Source organism: Saimiri boliviensis, chromosome 7 (genome assembly GCF_048565385.1).
Source record: "Saimiri boliviensis isolate mSaiBol1 chromosome 7, mSaiBol1.pri, whole genome shotgun sequence".
Lineage (NCBI taxonomy): Eukaryota > Metazoa > Chordata > Mammalia > Primates > Cebidae > Saimiri > Saimiri boliviensis.
In genome coordinates, this window is record NC_133455.1 from 98,949,793 (window position 1) to 98,957,747 (window position 7,955).

The 7,955-nt window shown below is 45.2% G+C and overlaps 1 protein-coding gene and 1 pseudogene across 2 annotated transcripts in view; both read right to left on the reverse strand.

Moving 5' to 3' along the window:
• LOC141585169 (small ribosomal subunit protein eS1 pseudogene) overlaps positions 1-6,738 on the reverse strand; it is a 34,574-nt pseudogene extending 27,836 nt beyond the window's left edge.
• PRICKLE1 (prickle planar cell polarity protein 1) overlaps positions 1-7,042 on the reverse strand; it is a 127,021-nt gene extending 119,979 nt beyond the window's left edge. For both annotated transcript variants that reach the window (XM_074403093.1, XM_039472462.2), the window contains exon 1: positions 6,794-7,042. The gene's annotated coding sequence lies outside the window, so the exon portion shown is untranslated. The remainder of the gene's footprint in view (positions 1-6,793) is intronic.
• Between the last annotated feature and the right edge of the window lie 913 nt (positions 7,043-7,955).

A 7,955-nucleotide genomic window follows, 5' to 3' on the forward strand; every position in this document is an offset into this window, starting at 1 on the left:
TTGTCCAACCCATGGCCTGAGGGCCACATGCCACCCAGGATGGCTTTGAATGTGGCTCAACACAAATTTGTAAACTTTCTTGAAACATTACAAGATTCTTTTTGGTGATTTCTTTTTTTTTTTGTTTAGCTCATCAGCCATTGTCAGTATTTTAGTGTATTTTACGTGTGGCCCAAGACAATTCCGCCAATGTGGCCCACAGAAGCCAAAAGATTGAACACCCCTGAAACCTAGCCCCTTTCCAGATTCCAAATCAGGAACTTAGATTATTCACGCATGTAAATAGGATAGTTGGAAATATCAATTATAGTTAACAAGTTATGAGTTTCATCAGAAAATTGCCATAATATTTGCTTATCAGTGAGATAAACCAAAGAAGTACAAATGCCCTTGGTGAAAATATACATGGCTTACAGCAGTTTACTATTATTAGATTGAAACTGTGTGTCTGTGTGTGTGCGCCTGTGTGTGTATACACAGAAGGCAGCATGTTAACTGGGGCAGAGGAGCTGGCCAATATAGAAAAAGGTTTTAATAGACTTTCTATTTCAACCATAGTTCCTGTGGGTTTTGTCTCTATAGCAATGGGCCTGGGTAAGGTGGATGTGTCTGGCAAGCTAGGGTGCTAGGCTGGTAAAATAATGTAAACCTCATTTTCCTCGAGTGGAGCAATGTTCCTCCAAGAAGTTTTGCTTAACGGAAAGACAATTTCCAAGGATAAAGTGGATTTAAGGGAAAACTCTAACATCGTTTGGTGGGCACTTCTTCACAGTACAATACTATGCTAAGTTTAACCTCACACCTTCTCCTAGATTTCATCAAAGCCTCCAATAGCATTAGTTACTGGTAGTACTTTGGATTTGGGCAGTCACCTAACCTCCAGGATCTCAATCATCCCTAGCAGCATGGGATAATTTCAGCTGTCTCTACAGGGGCTACATAAAACATGGCATTTACAAATTTGGATTATACAGTACTATTTGTTACACGATGGAAGATTTCCAAAAACGCCAGAAGAGATGTTGGCATTTATGCAAGTCAATTACTGTTTGACCCAAAGAAGCACTATATTCTATAGGATGTTTTTGCCAGGATTGAAAGAGCCTATGTGAAAACACCTTAATTAGGACCATCTTAGCACCTCACCTACTGGATACCCTCTAGCTCTAGGTGTTATGTTTCAGGCGGGCCAAAATTGTCCTGGAAACAGAACTCACCAGTTCTATTACCCATCCATTCACTCTAAGTCCTGAGAGTGTATATTTTCTTATTTTCAGATGTAATAAGTCAAATATATCTGGCAGCTATTAAAAGATTTAAACCACCAGTTTTAAAAGGTTTAAAAAAAGGGTTCAGTGTTGAGAGATTTCCAGCCCACAGAGGAGGCAAATTTGGAGAATATACTTCCTATAAAATCGTGAAATTATATGCTGATGCCCCTTCAACCCTTGTTTTAAGAATATTCTTACTGAGATCCCTCTACCTTTTTAATGTTCTTTTATAACACGTCTTCATAGACCCACAAAAAGAAAACTACAGGAATCCGAAAAACAAAAATATACCAAATGGTCTCCAATGACCTAAAAAATAATTATATTGATATGTTCCTAAAGAGGGAGAATGGCAAACTTGAAAACATTAGCTACTTACAATATGCTATAAGATAACCTTGTCCCCTTTACTTCATGCTATAAGATAACCTTGTCCCCTTTACTTCTTTGGGGAAATCCAAGCTCCTATACAACGTTTCTTTAAAATTCCTTTATTAAAAAAGTTTGTTGTGCTTGCTCAAAGCAAATGGCTATCCTAGAAAACTAGGGCCAATATTACGTCACACTAAGTGGTGGCTACTTTATATTAGACTTTTTTTTTTTTTTTAAGGCAACAAAAATGGGGGGAAAGGTGGTTATAAAAAAAAAATCACAGGAAACCAAATAGCCTTTATTTAAATTAAAAGCAATCACAGCCTGATTCTTGGAACACACTTCGAAATGCTTTTTGGCATGCAGCTGCTACATGCCGCCAATATTGTGTGTAATTGGAAACATTTCAAACAGAATTGTTACCAAAGTCAAAGACCATAATTGCAAGCCAGGGGATCTGTGCCTCAGATAAAAGAAGGGCAGCTGAGTGAGAGTGCTCAGCATGGAGGAGTCTACTTACAGGTCTGTACTCACTGCAATATTTTCATTGCATTACTGACAGATCTTTCTTCCAGAGACCCAATGAGAAAAGGAGGACATAGAGGAAGCACACGCAAAGCAAAAGCTGGTGGGTGCTATAAATCAGCAGCTGGGACAAAACTCTTAGAAAGGAGTCCATGACTTCAGTACCAGAACAACTGAAATAACACAGCCCTAAGTTTTTTTCTGAAGTGTAATCCACTAGAAATGAAAGGCATCTCTCCCAAGAGTTTACCCTAAATCTACCAGTGAGAAAAATGCAACTGCTGTTGAATTGGTCAGTTGACTTTTAGGCTCACTTAGGATCAAACTCAGAGGAGAAGACAGTTAAGTAAAGGCAAATGATAGCTGCTTGCTAGTTTCAGCAATAAGTTTTAAAAAGTTTACATTGGCTTCTGCCTGGCTGACATTTTTACTTTTATTTTATATGTAAAATCTCTCTTTATAGGAGAATGAGGCTGGAAAGGTCTAATCGGTTCAGGCTGGGCAATCATTCTTGTTTCTGGAGAGGTCCTTTCAAGAGTAACCAAAATGCATTTAGAGTTTAGCCTAAACAAGCACATAAAACAGAGACATAGGAAGAATTATTACATTCTGAGAGGTGTGATCACTCTCCCCAGCCCCCACAACTGGAAATAGTCAATGCCAGTGGACGAGGGGCTCAGGAATGGTTCTTGGAAAAATCGTGTCATTCTGGCATACAGAAAAGTGATCTGATTATCCTATCATATCTCTGTGCCAGAAGTGTCATGACATCAGCGTGCTCCAACCTGTGAAGCATGTCTCATTCACCATCCCTGCTTCAGAAGAGAGGAGAAGGCGGTAAACAGCGGCTTACTCAGATTCCTCATGCAATTTTAGGCCAGGCTATTTTCACTGCTCCAAAATGTTCATTCATCAACACGTAGGTAATTAACCTCCACTTCAGTCCAGCATGACCATAAACAAGGAGGTGCTGTTACCAGTTACTGGGGCAGATGAAGCACTATACTTCTGTGTGTCCAGAGATGGGGAAATCAGAGGCTCAGGGCTGCTGCAGCTTCCTCAATGCCATCTTGGTCCTTGGCACTGTGTTCTGGAGCGCTGGCTCCATAAGCTGCATGAGATTTCGAGGAACTGCAACATGCAGGACTTGGTGCCCAGATTATCGTACTTCCCTCTCTCAACTTGTTTGCTCACATCAACCTTCTAAAGATATTCATGTGCAATCTAGTAATCCTTTATTCTGTGACCAGAAGAAAAAGAAGTAATGGTCCCTTAAAACACCAACCGAGCAATCAAGCAACCCAGAAACGCAACCCTTTCACTTTCCTAACTCCTCCTCTTTATTGTGGAATAATTATACATAGATTTAAACAGTTTTAATATTCTCTCACTAATAAGGGTTAAACAGTTGATATTATTTTACATAACATGGAGATGAAAGAGACAACTATTTTTCCAAGGGGGTGTATTCCATCCTAGTCAAGTGATATTTTTAATATTTCTATGCACAGGTAAGAATCACTTTGATTTTTTAAATTACCTTTTTCCCTCCCTACAGAGATAGGGTCTTACAATGTTGCCTGGGCTGAACTTGAACTCTTGGGCTCAAGTGATCCTTTCCAGTAGCTGGGGCTATAGAGCCAAGCACCACGACATGTAGCTTTCCTGTCTTTGTGTAAAGGAAAACATTTGCTCTTTATAAACTACTTTAACCAGCAAATTAACTGCAGTAACTAGAATACAAGTAGTGATCGTCTTTACTGAAAATTGGTTCTTATAATATTAGATAACCCAAAATATAGGTAGAGGCCATTAAAAGAGTTACTTAATTACTAGAAAATGCTATGTAAAGATTCTTGTTCCTTCATGAGTATTATAGATAATCACTCATAACACTCAAATCTTTGTATTTTGCTTTCAAATAATTATAAGAGATTTTAGAGAAATTATGATGCAACTTTTAAAACCTATATTTCAGCTTACTCTTTAAAAGTGTCAATCAAATAAACTACAAATTTTAACTTTTTTGGTCTTTTAGAAATTAAAAATAGGAGAGAATATTAGGAACAACTAGATTTTTACCTACATCTAACTCTAAAGTTAAGAGTTCAGCTATTAACCCTACAGGAGATCTTTTTTTTCTCCCTAGCTAATATTAGATTTTATTTGGGTGACTCAAGCTGACTTATACCCCACCACCCCACCCGGCCATGGACAAATAGTGGCTCCATGGACCTTGGTTATAAAAACATAATAAGCTTTTTAAGCTTCACTGGTGTTACTGGCAGAACTGATTGAATCTGTCACTTTAGTAAAATATATCACTTTTCTTTTAAAAACCCATGAACCAACAGGCTCACTCAGTGATAACTTGCCAATTAGTACCATATTAAAGATGGAAAAATTAATTTACTAAGTCCATTCAGTTGCATCAATATGTCTACCTCTAGAAACTATCCAGTTTTTCCTTCCTTCTTCCCTCTCTCTCTCCATGCCTCCTTCTTTTCCTTCCTTCCTTCTTTTCGAGGCTTATTTATAAGAAAGAATCACACTATGTTAGCCATGACTTAATAAACTTAGAGATCTTCAAGTTCATCAGCAAATGTGCAAACACTAAACTGTGGGTAACATCCATTTATTTGTAGCACCTTTCAGTTTTAATATGTAGAGCACATGCATTGTTAACCTCTAAATCCTTTGTATAAACATTTCTGGAAGAGCTTGTAAAATATCTCCTGCGTTTCCTGACTCACCAGGTGATGGCATTTAGAAGCCCTCTGGTACCAGCAGGTGCTGTATTTTGCTTTCTTCAGGCTCCAGCTGGGCTACAATGACAGATTCCTGTCCCAGGCCAAGCCTAGCTACCAAGGCTAGGACCACATTGGAGGCAAACTGAACCAGGCTCCACCAGACAGCAAGATGAATGGCTGCTATTTAAGTTTAAAATCCCCTGGTGGGAGTAAATATTGTTCCACAGAAAAGGCTTGACAAATATTGCGTCATCCTTACAGTGCTGTCTTGATTAAACCAGAATCTTTGGATTAAGTTGATGCTTAATTCAAAATGTATCTATCTTGCTGTCACGAGATTTTTTTTTTTTTTTCTCCTTTCTAGAGTCTGAAAACAGACATAATGTTGGGGATGGTCAAATAAGGCTGCCGGCTCCCAAGAGGCTAGAGTCCACTCCTGATAATAGAAGGCGGCTGAACACTGACACTTCACTGAGGATAATGGAGACAGCAAAGGCTTAGTGGGAAAGGGCCAGTTGTCACCTAAGTGACAGGCAACAGCTGAGCTCACACATCTGGAGCCAGACTACAGCAAACATTAGCAACCCTCACCCTTCTACACCTTGGGCCTGTCTGAAAAGACAGATGGAAGTTCCTTTTACTCCAAAAGTACGTTAAAAAAATGTCTGATGGTGAACCACGTCAATTATATAACATCAACTGCAGGCACAGCCTTCCGAAGTACTGATGATTAAAACTAGGCAGTAGACCACACTGTATGTATGAACAGATAGATACAAGATACAATTTCATTGATTTGTCATTCATAACATTTATCCTCAAAGACACATATACATGCATCCATTTTATAGCACAAATGCATGTGAACTCTGCAGGAGAGGCAGATTTTTACGTGTTTTTTTGTGTTGGTGGTGGTGGTGGTTTTGTTTTTTTTTTCCTTTAGACTGGTTCCTGTGGTGTGTTCGCCTAGTTCATGGCCTCAGTTCTGCCGCTGATACCCTTTTAAAAATCAGCAACCAAACGTGTTGGGCTTGTGGTCCTGAGCCCTCCTTAGGCAAGCTGGAACTCAGCATGATGCCAGCCGTCCTCCCTCCCCCCAACCCCCAACCTCATTCTTCAGCCTCCTGAAGACAATCTGTGAACAATTTTCCCAAAGTCCCAAGAATAACACAGCACTGCCAATAGTCACTGGCGATGCCGTTTGTTTTTCTTAGAGGGCAATGAAAATTTAACAGCATTCTGCTGCATCCTCTGTCTCGCTTCTAGTAATTATTAACATGCCTAGTTTCTTCCAACTTTTTCTGCCTCAAGAGAGGAAGACGTTCCCATTTTTTCCTATATCCTTGCTACATTCAGAAAACACCATTGCGGGGCAGGGGTGTGGGGGAGAGTAGTGGGAGTTGATGCGCCCCTGCCAAAACCCCCCAGGCCCTCTACCCAGCTCGAGAGGGGAGAATCGGGACCCTCCCTTCGGACGCCAGTAGGTGACAGGCGATCCTAAGCGGCAGGGACAAGCCAACGCACCCTCGCCTCCCGGCGCCCCGCATTGCCCCGACCCCCAGGCCACAGGAGCGCTTTTCACTCCGGAGAGAACCAAGGGAAGAGTTGGTTGTGATGCAGCAAACAGGAGTCCTGCGGGGAGCGTCTGTGAAGCCCTCTCCATGCTGCAGCGAGTATCAGCTTTCCCTGTCGACACAGCCCAACACACCGATGACGCCCTTCTCCCCGATTTTCTGCGACACCGACCCAGTCTGGGTGTCACAGACCCCGGCGGTGCCGGCGAAGGCGCCCGGCCCTGCCCCTGCGGCGCTCGGCCCCCACCACCGCGCCGCAGCCCTCTCTGCGGAGCCCGCCGGGATCCGGGCTGCCACTCACCTCGCGCGAGGGAGACGGACCTCGGCTGCACTGCCCTCGGCGCCGCGCGGGGCGGCGGGCTGCGGTCCGCGGCGTCAGGGGTGGGCGAGGGTGGGCAGCGCACGAACCATCCAGAGCCCAGAAAGTCTCCGTGCCGGCCGCGGCGCGTCTCGGGGAAGTCAGCGCAGGCGGCGCGAGGCTGGCATGTTCCGGGAGCGCTGTCAGGCGGCGGCGGCCGCGGGAGGCGGCGCTGGCAGCGGGGCTGCAGGAGGAGTGCGCTCGGGCTCGGGAGCCGCGCGCCGCGGCGCCGCCGCGCACCCCGCCCTCGGCCGCCGGGCCCGGCACGAGCGAAAACGCGGAGCGCGGACGCCGCCGCGGGATCGAGGCCGCTGAGCGCGCGCCCACGCGTACCCGAGCGCGGCCCGGGAAAGCGAGGTCGGGCCCGGCTCCGGGCGCAGGGACAAGGGGCTGCTAGCAGGGCTGGGACCCGCTCCGTGCGCGGCCGGTGGGACAGAGCAGCAGGCTGGTGCCGTGAGGGGGAAGTTCACCCGGGCGAGGCCCAGATTCGCAAGTGAGGCTCGCCGGGAGCCTCTGCCCCGCCCCCGACTTTATGCCTCCCCCCTCCCCTGCCCCCCAACAATCCTGATGGACTGAAAGACAGGAAGAGTGAAGGGGTGGGGAAAACAAACCCAATTTCCTCTGATCAAACGATTTGGGGGGAGTACCTATTTGAGTTCCTTGTCCTCTGGGGTGTGTGTGAAGGGGGCAGTTAATTAAACGCTTAGATTCCTTACGGCGCGCCTCGCCGCGCAGAGGACCGGTTTGGACTCGATCCCATCCCGTGTAATCCCGCAGGCTGGTCTGAGGAGTGATCTTTGAGAGCAAGAAGCCAAAGTTCAGCCTCTAGTCCGTTCCCTTCCCCGCCTCGACGGCGCTGGTCGTCTCTCTGAAAACTCAGTGTGGGGGTCGTGCCCGCGAGAACCTCAGCCCACCGCGATTTCCGGAGCCTGACCCAAGCGAGCGTGGCGCACTTAAAACCGGGTTCAGAGCATCGATCTGATCACGGTGACAATTTTTCATTGGCTAAACTACTCTCCACGTTTTCAGTCTGCTCAGTTCCCAGAGCTGGCCTCTGAGGCGCACTCACCCACGTTGCCTGAGACTCAGCCTGTTTGAAAGTTCT